Source organism: Chiroxiphia lanceolata, chromosome 5, assembly GCF_009829145.1.
Source record: "Chiroxiphia lanceolata isolate bChiLan1 chromosome 5, bChiLan1.pri, whole genome shotgun sequence".
Classification (NCBI taxonomy): Eukaryota; Metazoa; Chordata; class Aves; order Passeriformes; family Pipridae; genus Chiroxiphia; species Chiroxiphia lanceolata.
Genome location: NC_045641.1, coordinates 65,437,884 through 65,449,355, shown reverse-complemented (window position 1 = coordinate 65,449,355; position 11,472 = coordinate 65,437,884). Strand labels below are relative to the sequence as shown.

At 38.9% G+C, this 11,472-nt stretch overlaps 1 long non-coding RNA gene across 1 annotated transcript; it reads right to left on the bottom strand.

The window, feature by feature from the left end:
• Nucleotides 1–2,549: 2,549 nt before the first annotated feature.
• Nucleotides 2,550–10,600, bottom strand: LOC116787585. The gene is made up of 2 exons (XR_004357338.1): nt 10,417–10,600; nt 2,550–2,837 (listed from the first exon to the last, which is right to left on the bottom strand). It is a non-coding gene; the product is annotated as an uncharacterized LOC116787585 (long non-coding RNA).
• Nucleotides 10,601–11,472: the final 872 nt, after the last annotated feature.

The window sequence follows — 11,472 nt, the reverse complement described above, 5'->3', positions numbered from 1 at the left end:
GTACTGGGAAGAATAAATCAAAAGCCTTTTCTTCTTCTTGTTCAAGCACAATACTGTGAATTTTGCTCACAAGGAGTTTCTTACTGTAGAAGAATAAGTACTAACAGCTTCTGCTACTCCCTGTTCTGCTGTTCCACAACCTGGACCAAATTTTTGGGCAAGTTGTTTATCTAATTCTGTTGGTCATGAAAATATGAGTATGTATTTCACACATGAAAATCTAAAATTTTTGTTATTTACACCGTATTTGCCAATTATAATCTTTGACAATTTAATATTTTGGCAAGCAACATGAATTTGCAATCTGTGAGTCAATGTAACTAAAAGAAATGCAAAAAGAATGATATGCAGTTTGAAATATCAAATATGTAATTATTATCAAAATTAAAATAATTTCAATATAGCCAAATATAATTTTAAAAACTCGATTTACAAATACTTTTGCACCAAGAAATGCTGATCACAATAACCACAGACTCTGAGTCTCCAGAACCTTCATAAAACAATAAAGAGACTTCATTTTAACTTGGATAAAACATTTTAAAAGAGAAGTGGTATAAAGTTAAATGTTTGCAGAGGGGGAATAATGTTGTTTGTGACTCACCTGGTTTTTATCAGAAAAATCAGGCCCTGATGGTGCCTGCCCATGACAATGTGAATTACCTGGCTGCCCACAATGTCTCTGCTTCCAGCAAAGACCAGTCATCTCAAGGATAGTTTAAGAAAGCTAATTTATCCTTGTCATCAAACTTCTCATGTAAATTGAGTGGATTCTGAATATTTGGGAGTGTTTTAGATGTGGAGAGCTCATCTATCACTAATCTACTAAATTTAATTAGTGACTGCTACTCATTTTTTCAAACAATTGCATTTTTGGTATAGTTTTTGCTCTGTAGTGTTAGTCATTTTTCCCCCACTTTTCTGATGGTCACAGAGACTAATTTGCATTTTTACATCATGTATGAGTTATAATTTCTAAATGTTGAAAGTAAATATCTATTTCTTTGCCCTGGCAGAACAGAGTTCCACTCCCCAAAATATTGTGTCACATGTATTTTATTCTCAACCATGTTAAACCTTCATCTCAAAAATATACAGCAGTTACTCAGCCTGTCCATAGTGAACTTTTTAGAAGATCATGTCTTTTGTATTTGCTTCTACATCTGGAAAATATCATCTATATCAATATTTTTTCTTGACTCGTAATAATACACCATTCACTTTGAGGTGAGTGTCTGCACTCAATATTGTTACTTTTTTCTTTTTTTAATACGCATTAATTAAAAGACTGGAAAGACTTACCTCAGATTTTTCTTCATCTGTGTCCAAGTATATAATCATCTGGTTTTAGATGTGGTAGTTGATTCCTGTGAAATAAGACTATCAGTCGTGTTGTGTCTGTACTGTGCTGATTCCAGGCAAGTTGTTTTGGAGCCAGAAGGGAAATGTATGGAAATCTTTGTTGCATCACCATTCCCATTAAAAAACCCGCATCAAAATAGTGTCTTGTTTGGAGGGCATATATAAAATAACTTGTCCTTATCAACATAACCTGTGGGTGTTTTGGAGGGGAGGTTTATTATTTTGGTTTGAGTTTGGTTTTTGGTTTTTTTTTTTGTTTTGTGAAAATTGCAGCAGGTGAATGAGACGAGAAATAATGTGCAACAATAGGGGTTTGCTTGAAATCAGACATTTGTCAACAATTAGGATTTAGTGTTCTTCAAAGAAACAAATGGTAAACATACATGATGCCAGCGGCCATGGGTAAAAATAAAGTTGAAGGGTTTGTGTGGGGCTTTTTTAAAATTTTTTTTAAGAAGTACCAAATTTGGACCACAGCAGTTATGTGTGTGTGGTATCAGCTGCTATAACTACTGTTCAATATACAGAGCAATTAATGCAAGACTACTTCCTTTTTTTTACCTTCCATGTTTTTACTGTTTTCATGTTTCTATGCATAAATTTTTTAGGTAATTATTTATAGAGTGCAAGCTAGAGGAGACAAGTAATATTGTCTACTAGAGTCTCTTCCTGGGCATAGAATATCACTTCCCAATTTATCCAGTGAAATTTACCCTCATAGTGGTTGTCTGTTGTTAATCAATCTCTTTCTTACATTTTAAGGAAAGACAGTGAATTCTCTTTCACTATAACAGAACTGAGGCAGGGTTGTGGAGTGCCTGAAATCACAAGGGAAAAGTCCTCACTGCAATTGAAGCTGACCGTGCTCCATGCCATGATATCAGCAGAGGTGTGATGCTGTCCATGCTTCAGTCTTAAAGACCCTTATTCTAATATTTTGATGACTATTTCAGAATTCTAGAAATCCTCCTACTCCCCTTTTCCTTCCAGTTAGTCTAAATCATCCATGACAGAACTGTCGAACCTATCCTTGATGAAGAATTCTCTTTTGTTAAACTGGTCCCAGGCTTCGCTGTCCTTGCTGCCAGAAAGTTTTAATCTTGTGTCTGTACTCAACTCCCCTTCTCAGCAATTTAAGCTCATTACTTCTTGCCCTGTTACAAAAGAAAAAAAAAAAAAGCCGAAAAAACCAACTACCTTTTTTATTTTCCCAGTTCCTTTTTATATATTTGAAGACTGCAGTTCATCTCAAAGATCTCTCAGATTCAAGTGCTTTGGTCACTTAACCTTTCCTCAGGGGCCATGCTTTCATCTGTTCTCATGGTGGCAATGAAAGCCTCTTTCACCATTGTTTCTTGGTGCCTGTACGTGCTCCCAGCTCGCAGGTGCATAAAAACGCTGTCAGGAAAGATTCAAGGCTGAATGGATGTGACGTGCTGACGTCAATGACCCAGGCTTCAAAACAACTTTATAACCTGGAGAAAACAGAACAAGCCTATAAAAGCTGTGGGAATAAAAAAAATCTGTTGATTTCACGGTGCTGCATAATCCTTCCTCAAATACAGTGAGCCCCCAGCAGACCCACACAGCTTGCTCAGCCTCTGGCTAGTCATTACACGTTCAGGCTCAACTCTTTCCTCAAGTAAGCAGATAAAATAACTGTGTTCAAAGCATGTCTTATTTCCTTGCTGGAAACCTTTTTTGGATGAGTTTTCTTGCAGTGACAGGCTCATTCTCTCTGGCATGAGACAAATGAGCACACAGTTCAGTTGCTGCCTTCTTCTGGATGTCCTCTGGTGTCTTTATGTCCACCCCAATCTCGTGTGACTGAGATTCTGTATTAATCTTGCACAAGGCAGCTGGCTTAGCCCTTGAAAACAAAAGCTATGAAGGAAAGGTTTTCCAGACCACCAAGTTCTTAACAGTCACCTTTGTTTTTTCCCTTGGAGTGTGCTGTTTCACGTTTGTTTTAAACCTGTGGTCCTGGGGCCTGTCAATGAAAGGGATGAGTTTCCCCCATCCCTAGCCACAGATCTTCCTTTGTGTTCACTATATCATCTGAACAAGACCATTGGACTGATCCAGCTGAAAATGAATTCAGCAATAAAAGTAACAATAAATTGTTTGCATATCTCCTCTGATTTGCTGTGGGGTGGCTCAAACACCATCGGAGTAATAAAGAATAAATTGGGGCTGGTGTGGGGCCAAGGCAGGGCAGCAACCCAGACTTAAATTCATTGAAGTCACTGTAGCACCAACTTGGAGGAATCTGATCATTATTTATCTCAGCCAGATCATTAAATCCCAACCTTAACTCCTCAGTAGAGTTGTTGCAGTGATTTAGGCTTCCTCCCTCACCAGTCTGTGTGACAGGTGTTCCCAATGCCATCCCCACATGCTGTTATACTATTAAGCAGGACATCACTTTATTCTGCCTATTCCAGCACACCTGCATCACTGGGAGTGTTGTTTCAAATGTGTTTGTACCCACAGCTTTGTAACCTTAAAAAATGATTTTATGGGTTCAGTACTTCCCGGCTTGTCGATGTTTTTGGAGCTCATAACTGAGACAGGTGAAGCTACATAAGCTCAGGAACATCAAAAGCAGCAGCATGAGAAGGTGACATATCCACATTTCTACCTTTTTGGATACCACCCATTTTCTGCACATCAAACCAGTTCTGCTCAACTGCTTCTGAAGTTGTGCCGTGTTTTGGCACAAGCACAACAAACACTGCACCCCTGCACCAACTTGGGTGTCTTGCACATGGCTTGAACTTTAGGCAGAATGGTTCATTCTTTGTTGCATTTGGGTTCAACTGAGTGACCCTTCAGAGCACCAAAAAAGGCAGCTGAGGCCACATCTCAGTTGTGAGCACAGCACCCTAAATCATAAGATGCTGGTTCCTTTTTGTATCTGCATTTCTGCAGCAGCATATTCTGGATCCTATGGGATCCTTCTCAGGGCCGGGTAATTCAGCTGATGTTGAATTACACAATGTACTTTACAACAATGCAAGATATTTTTCATCCTTTTTTTCCAAATTTTTACATTTCAAGAATCCCCTTCTTCTTATACTGGTTAACAAAGCAAAACCCTGCTCAAACCTGTCGCTGCATAATTTTTCTTATCAAAGTCCTTTTCCCATAAAAACTTATGTTGAAATATCCAACAACCTTAGGAAAACATGTGACTTCCACCCCCCCCCACAATTACTGCCTACCAGAAGTTGGCTCCTCTATTTAAAATGAGACCTTTAGACCATTTGGGTTTTATCTACAATAAGCCTACAGAAGAAGTTCCTCCTTGACCCTGCAGCTGATTGTGAAACTGTCAGGAGAGAGTTATGCACTTCAAGAAGACATAAATCATGTAGTTAATCATAATCAAGCTGCGGAAGTTAGACAGGAATCAGCTAAAGGCACAAAACCAATCCGGCAGCCATTGCAGCTGCCCTTTTTGTAAATCCATCATTTGGAAAAAGATAAGCATCCAAGGAAAAACAAATGCCTCTTGCTTGAATGCACACAATTTCCAATACAGAGGTGGTTGCCTTGAAATCCCAGCTGTAATTTAATTTTCTTTATTCAAAACATTAATTACAGGTGAGGATGGAGGAGGGGAGCGGTTGTTTTGGGTTTTGTGGGGGTTTGTTGGGCTCTTTGGTATGTCTTTTGTTTGGTTTGCACTTTATTTGGGGGTATTTTGTGGGTTTTTGATTTCTTTTTTTTTAATCATACTTATAAAGTTCTCTGTCCTGCCTGATCCAATAGGGATTATTGCTAAAAAAGGTTTCCCTGTCTTCTAAAAATCTATTAAGTATTGGACTGAGTGAGCACAGACCTGGGTTCAGAGGAGATGTGCAAAATTCAAGCCAGACTTATAAACTGGAGACTGAAATTCTAAATGTAAAACCTCAGGGAGGTTTGAGTCCCTTATTAGAATTTCTATCAAAAGATTTCCTGTGGTTGTTACTTAAGAACATGGAGAAAGGGTAGTGTTACTCTAGACAAACACAACTACAGAAAACAGGGCTTGGGACAAAAAATATTTGCTGCTTGATTGAAGTGAGGGCAGATAAAAGGGGGGGAATCCAGTTTCACAGTGAGATAAAACAAGGCCCATTACCTTTATGTATTTATTTTATGTTAGGGTTTAGTGGATTTTATTTGGTTCTTTAGTTGCTTGATTGGTTTTTTTTTTTTTTTAAGTGTGGAGAGGGAGAAAAAAAAGGGAGGAGGTAGAACAAGAGATCAAGAATAATGACTTCTACCTGAGTCTGCCTTATCTAGGGTGAATGCCAAGATCAGCTGTACTATCAGCTACTCTGGCATATTTAAAAAAAAATAAATTTAAAATAGTTCCATTTTATATAGAACAATATACTTTGGAGAGGAGGGTTTATTCCTCGTTGGATCCAATGTCCAAGGTGAATGAGTATTCCATGGCAACTGGAGTGTGGGAGCATTTCACAGAGGGCATTAGCTGTGTACACAGAATAAAAGATCTGCAGTAGGAGATACAGAGGGCAGCCCACCAGCAAGTCTGATCATAACCTCAGCCATCTGGTACACTGGCATTAAAGCAATTTCTATGGATACATTGATTTTTGACCAGGAAAAGGGGAAAGTAAAACTTGCTTGTGCTATGGAAGTGCCTTAAACACTGGATTTCTCTGCTATTATTTTTCTTCTCTGTGCCTCTCATCCTGTCTCTGTGATTTTTATTTTATTTTTTTTAACTGAAAATTCCATTTTTCTTGATGCAGCTTGCTTTGTGTCTGGTACTGTTGCACAAAAAGTTTTGCTCTTCACATGTCAAGAGTTTGTGACAAAAGAAATAATTTCACCGGAAAACTCCTGATCAAGCTGTAATTGGCACACTTCACCCCAGAGTGGTTCTGTACAAAGGGAGAGAATGCACATTGCTCTGCTCTGCTCCTTATGGTCCTCAACTCTGATTAAAGATACTTTGCCATCTGTGAAACAGTTGCAGCAAGAAATGTGACCACGGCAACTCCATTTACATTATAATCACTTTGAGCTTAGATGTTCCTTTAAAGCTTACTCTTTTGTCTCCAGATAATTTGGGAATAAAACCCTCGGTGCAAACATATTTAGGGCACAGCCATTTCTGAAATGTTTGGGTTAACTGTCTGTGTTATTCAGGAAGTCAGATTAGGTGATCACAGTGCTGCCTCCTGGTCATAGGTCCTGTTTAATTAACATTTACCATTTCCCTTGCCCTTTCAAAGTGTGAAATCCAGCCTCGACACTGTGCAAGGGCTTTGTGTGGAACACCCCCTTCTCTTTCCCCCCTTTTTTTTGCTTGTATATTTTCAGCTGCCACTTACCAGAAACTCTCTGGGATAACAATATGAGTAGTGGAAGTCTACTGTCCCTGGAGGGTATCCTCAGCTACAACAGGTCTGAATTCACAGTATGCTCAACTCTTTTGGAGCAAAGACCTATAGAACTTAAAATGGAACAGGAAGTTGATTGGACATTGCTGAGGCACTTTTTGTTGCGGAGTCTTTTTTGAAAAGCAGAACAAACAACTAAAAAAAAAAAACAAACAAAAACAACGTCCCCCACGAGATTTAATGACTCTGCCTTCTGAGGGAGATTTGTTGAAGGAAAATCTTGTCTTACATTTCAGAGGATAGTTTAAAAACTAACAGAAAAAATAGAGCTTTTCTGTGATGGTCTTCAGCACCTGCTGTTGTCCAGCAGATGGTGCTGAGGAAAGTAGATGTTCCTTACAAAATCAGGAGTGGATGTTATTGCTGGGTATGATTTCCCCACTGTCCGATGCAATCCTTGCTGCTTCTGTTACATACATCTCAAATGGCGTGGGGGAACCTCCCTCCCCCATCAGCCACTGGAAATGGAAACATTCTACCTCTGTTTGCCAACCAGGTATGCAATATTCCCTGGGGAACGTTATGTTCTGCCCTTGATTTAGCACACGGTCCTAGAACCTCATCTGTTGAAGTTCTAGCTATTGGCATTTTGCAAAATGCATCTCATTGCCCCGAGAGATGGGAACTTGGACCAGACTAGCACAGCTATATCCCCAAAACCTTGATTTTGCCTTGCACAGATTTACCAGAAGGTAAACCTTTGGCTTACACTATCTGACAATTATCTGGCTGTACAATACGTTACAGTTAGACCTGAACAAGTAGATTAAAAAATTAGAAAGCACTTGTGACATCAAGGGATAGATTAAATCACCAAGACAATTGAATCATATTTTCAGCAGAATATAGCATTGCAAAATGATTAAATCTACGGGCTGTTTTAACTGCCTTATGTCCTATGCTTCAAAGTATTGAGGCCAAAAATACTGGAGACCTCTGCTGCTCAAAATGCCAGTTTGAATAGTTCTCTAGGACTATCAAGTCTCCCCTGGAAGTAAATCTTATAAAGGTCTCAGTGTGAATCAAAGTTGAGGCTTGCAGTGTTTACATATCTTATTCCATAGAGGTTAATTCAAAGCACTTGGTGGAAAGGGGGCGGGTGATGTCCCCATGTTTATTTATAAGAACTGCTATTTTATTTGTACCTCATCTGTGGTTAGTTCTAATGGTTATTTAACTTACTGAGTTATTCAGCTATCTGGACAGAGCAATCATATAAGTCCCTTTTTGTAGCTGAGACAAAACCGATCCAACATCCAGCAGAACTGACGCTACAAAGGAAAGATCACAGCCATGAAGTCCCCAAGGGAACAATGAAGGAGGCAAAGAGAGGTGGTTACTGCTGATTGTTTGTGAAGGATCAACCCATTTGGTGATCTTTAAGCAGGGCTTACCTGCCTGCTGTTTACTGGTCTGGGAAAAATAAAGAGTGGTGTTCCAGGGTCAGACTGGGGCTGTCACGTTGATTTGGGTTAGGACTTGTAAATTGGTGTTCAGTTCCGGATTTCATGTAAATTCTTCCTGTGCCAACAAGCAAGCCATCTACTTTCCCTCTTTGTCACTCCCCTATCTACAGTACACAGACAAAAGCCTCCATGTTATCTCAGCAAGGACTTAAATTAAAGAGTGGAAAGATCTGTCATAGCAGCAATAGGGAATATATTTTATTTCAAGTTTGTCTGATAGGCACAGGGAATGGATGCTCCTGGAGGGGAAGAAAAAGATTGTCTTTTAGAAAGCAATCAGAAACATCTGCTGAGGAAATTATCTGATTTTAAAGAAAAAACAGAAATCATGCTTATTTTTTCTTTCTTTGATTACTCCTGATTCTCTGAAAATTATTTCTTTCCAAATCAGCTGTTTACCCGGTTAGTATTATTGTCTTACTTAGAGCTTGCCAGACCTTATTTGTTAATTGTTTTGCTGTGTCTCTAAGTGATAACGTTGCATCCTGTGTTAATTTGACTTGGAAAGAGAAGTACAGGATAGTTCCATTTGGTAATTTGCAGAATAGTTTATCCTCACTGGATAATCCAAATATTCAGCACCTTAATGCTGGGCTCGGCAAGATAAAATATTGACACATACCATGAAATAAAGTTCAGAGCAGTGATTCTGGAACTAGGGCTGACTGAGGACTGGTTGTGCTGCCTGGGGAAAACTGTGCAGAGCCCCAAAAATGTGGTGAGCACGGTAGTGCAGTACATTTCTGTACTGGTAAGCTCTGCCTTGCAATTACTGCTGTGCCTCTGTTTGATCTGCTTCAGGTAACATTGGTGGCTTTCTGTAGGAATAAACCTGTGCACACAAGGAAACAACACTGTAAAGGGGGGCTAAGGCTGGAATCTGATGTGACAGAAGTAGGGGATGGAGAGGCACTGCCCTCCAGATGTGGTGTGAGCTGAGGGCCAGGATGCCTCGTGCCCTGCCTTCAGTACTGCAGTGCCCACGAGTCCTGCCCTGCCTGGAGAGCTGTGATAGGCATTTCTCCCAGAATCCAGAGTTATTGTTTTATCTGGCCAGAATCCACAGCTTACATATAAAACCCTTGTCTTCACCTTTATGGTCAGAGCTGTCCTTTGAATGCTCTACTCCCATTTGGCTAAATGGTCGATGACACACAAAGGGAGTATTTTCTTAGCCATTAAGGTGGCTTTTCTAAAAACACCGAATATTCAGCAGTGTTTAACCATGTGTACACCCAGCTGCTTGTCTGTGCAGTGAAAAATGAGTTTAGTGTTTTGATACATGACAGAAGAGCCATCTATATATTTCAAACTAAAATGACAAAATAACTTGGCATATTTTCTTAGCACGGTCACATGGTATTAAAAATGTTTTGTGGAGGAATTATTTTAAGCTATAAAATATTCTGTTTGTTTTTTCTGACTACTGAGATAACAGCAGAATGTTTTGTCTGCACTTATGCAGTCTTCATTAGCTGCTGGAAGATGTAAAACTGATTCTAACTTCTTGGAACTTCAGCTCAAAACAGAGATAATTTATAGTGCTTTGGATGGGAAGTTTCTGAGAAAGGAACTTACTTTAATAATAGGAGATCTGTTGGTTGTTTTTTTCTTTCTTTTTTTTATGATGGCTGATGTTTAGAATATACATTAATTGCTATTAGTGATTGTGTTACTTTTCTTTGGATTTATTTCCATCTATATGCTTAGACCTCTTGCTCGTAGTTGAACTGTTGGTACTATTAACCATCAGCAACAAGACTAATTATCTTTAGTGTGATAAGACCTTGATGCCCTCTAGAAATATGATTTTGTTTCACTAGATATTATATAAACAGACTAAAGCAATCAATGGCTGAAGATTTCACAGTTTGAGTATGGCATGGAGCAATGGATTATATTAAACAGATAAACATTACATAGGGACAGCAGGTTTTCTCTGTTTGGTTTATTTAATTTGATTTGGTTTATTTCATTTGTTTAAATATTAGGTAAGTGGTGCTCAGTAAAAATGGAAGGAGATCATTTGATTAGGAAAACAAACAACAGAGGAGAGATGGAAAGGGAAGAACTGGACTGAACTCAGCAGGGAATAAAAGAGTGGGAAATAAGGCAAATAGGTAATCTAAGGGCTAAAATGAAGTGTCAAAGTTGGAAGAAAATACCTGGATTGAAAACTATAGTAAAATTCCTGAAGACATCACGAACATATGGTATTACTGTAGGTATTGTACTGGTCAGCCTCCAGTTTTCATGCCTATTTTGTTTAGAAAGACCTGTTCCTGTTCTTCACCATGTCTGTGCATGTGCTGGTAGAGGGTTGGGGCCAGTCCTGTGCTGCTCAAGTCATCCTCCTCTGCTGCACCAGTGTTTCCAGGCTCTTGGCAGCCTGCTCAGGTTCAAAGATCCCTGTGGGGTTTTCTATTAAATGTGAAGCACTAGACCAGCATAAATTGATCTTGACATCAGGAACACGAAAGGAACTTAAACTCCCTTCTGTAGTTCTCATTACAACAGAGGTTCTTGGTATCTGCAGCTTGCTTTGGTAAAGGAAAGCAAAGGAAGCTGTGCTGCTAGGGAATAGATCTGTTTTCCATCATTTCTCATATTTCAGTGGTCACTTTCCATGACTCTTTTATTAAAACTCTGGCCATGACACAGTGAACACTAGATGTATTCTCTGACATTGATAATGGTTGTTAGTAGGTATTCAGTGACTACTTTAATATGCATATGAATATTTGGAGAAGTTAGTTGTTTCTCTATACTGTTTTTAGAGAGGAAATCTTAATCTGGAGCCTGGTCTCTCACATTGTTGCTTTTTAATGAAGTTGAGCCTGTGCCATCTGCTAGACGTACTGATTACTTGAGGAGCTTTCATGTTGCTATTCACTTAAGCTGATACATAATTTATGTTTTATGCTAGTCACCTTGAGGCCTTTCTTCACTCATTCCAATGAAGACATAAGTTATCTCTTGATGTAGTCACTGCATCATCATTATTCTTTTAAAGCAACAGCCAAAAGAAAAAACAGTTAAATACATTTCCTGTCATGAACCTGAAATCTCGAGCCAGTACCTTAAAATGCAAGAACAAGCCATTAAAAACTGCCTACAAACATGAAACAACTGTTTTAATTTGTTGCCAAAAACAGTTTATCAGATTAAGATAACTGACTGGCCTTCCTAATGTTTGCACTTCAAACTTTTTTCTGGTCTGT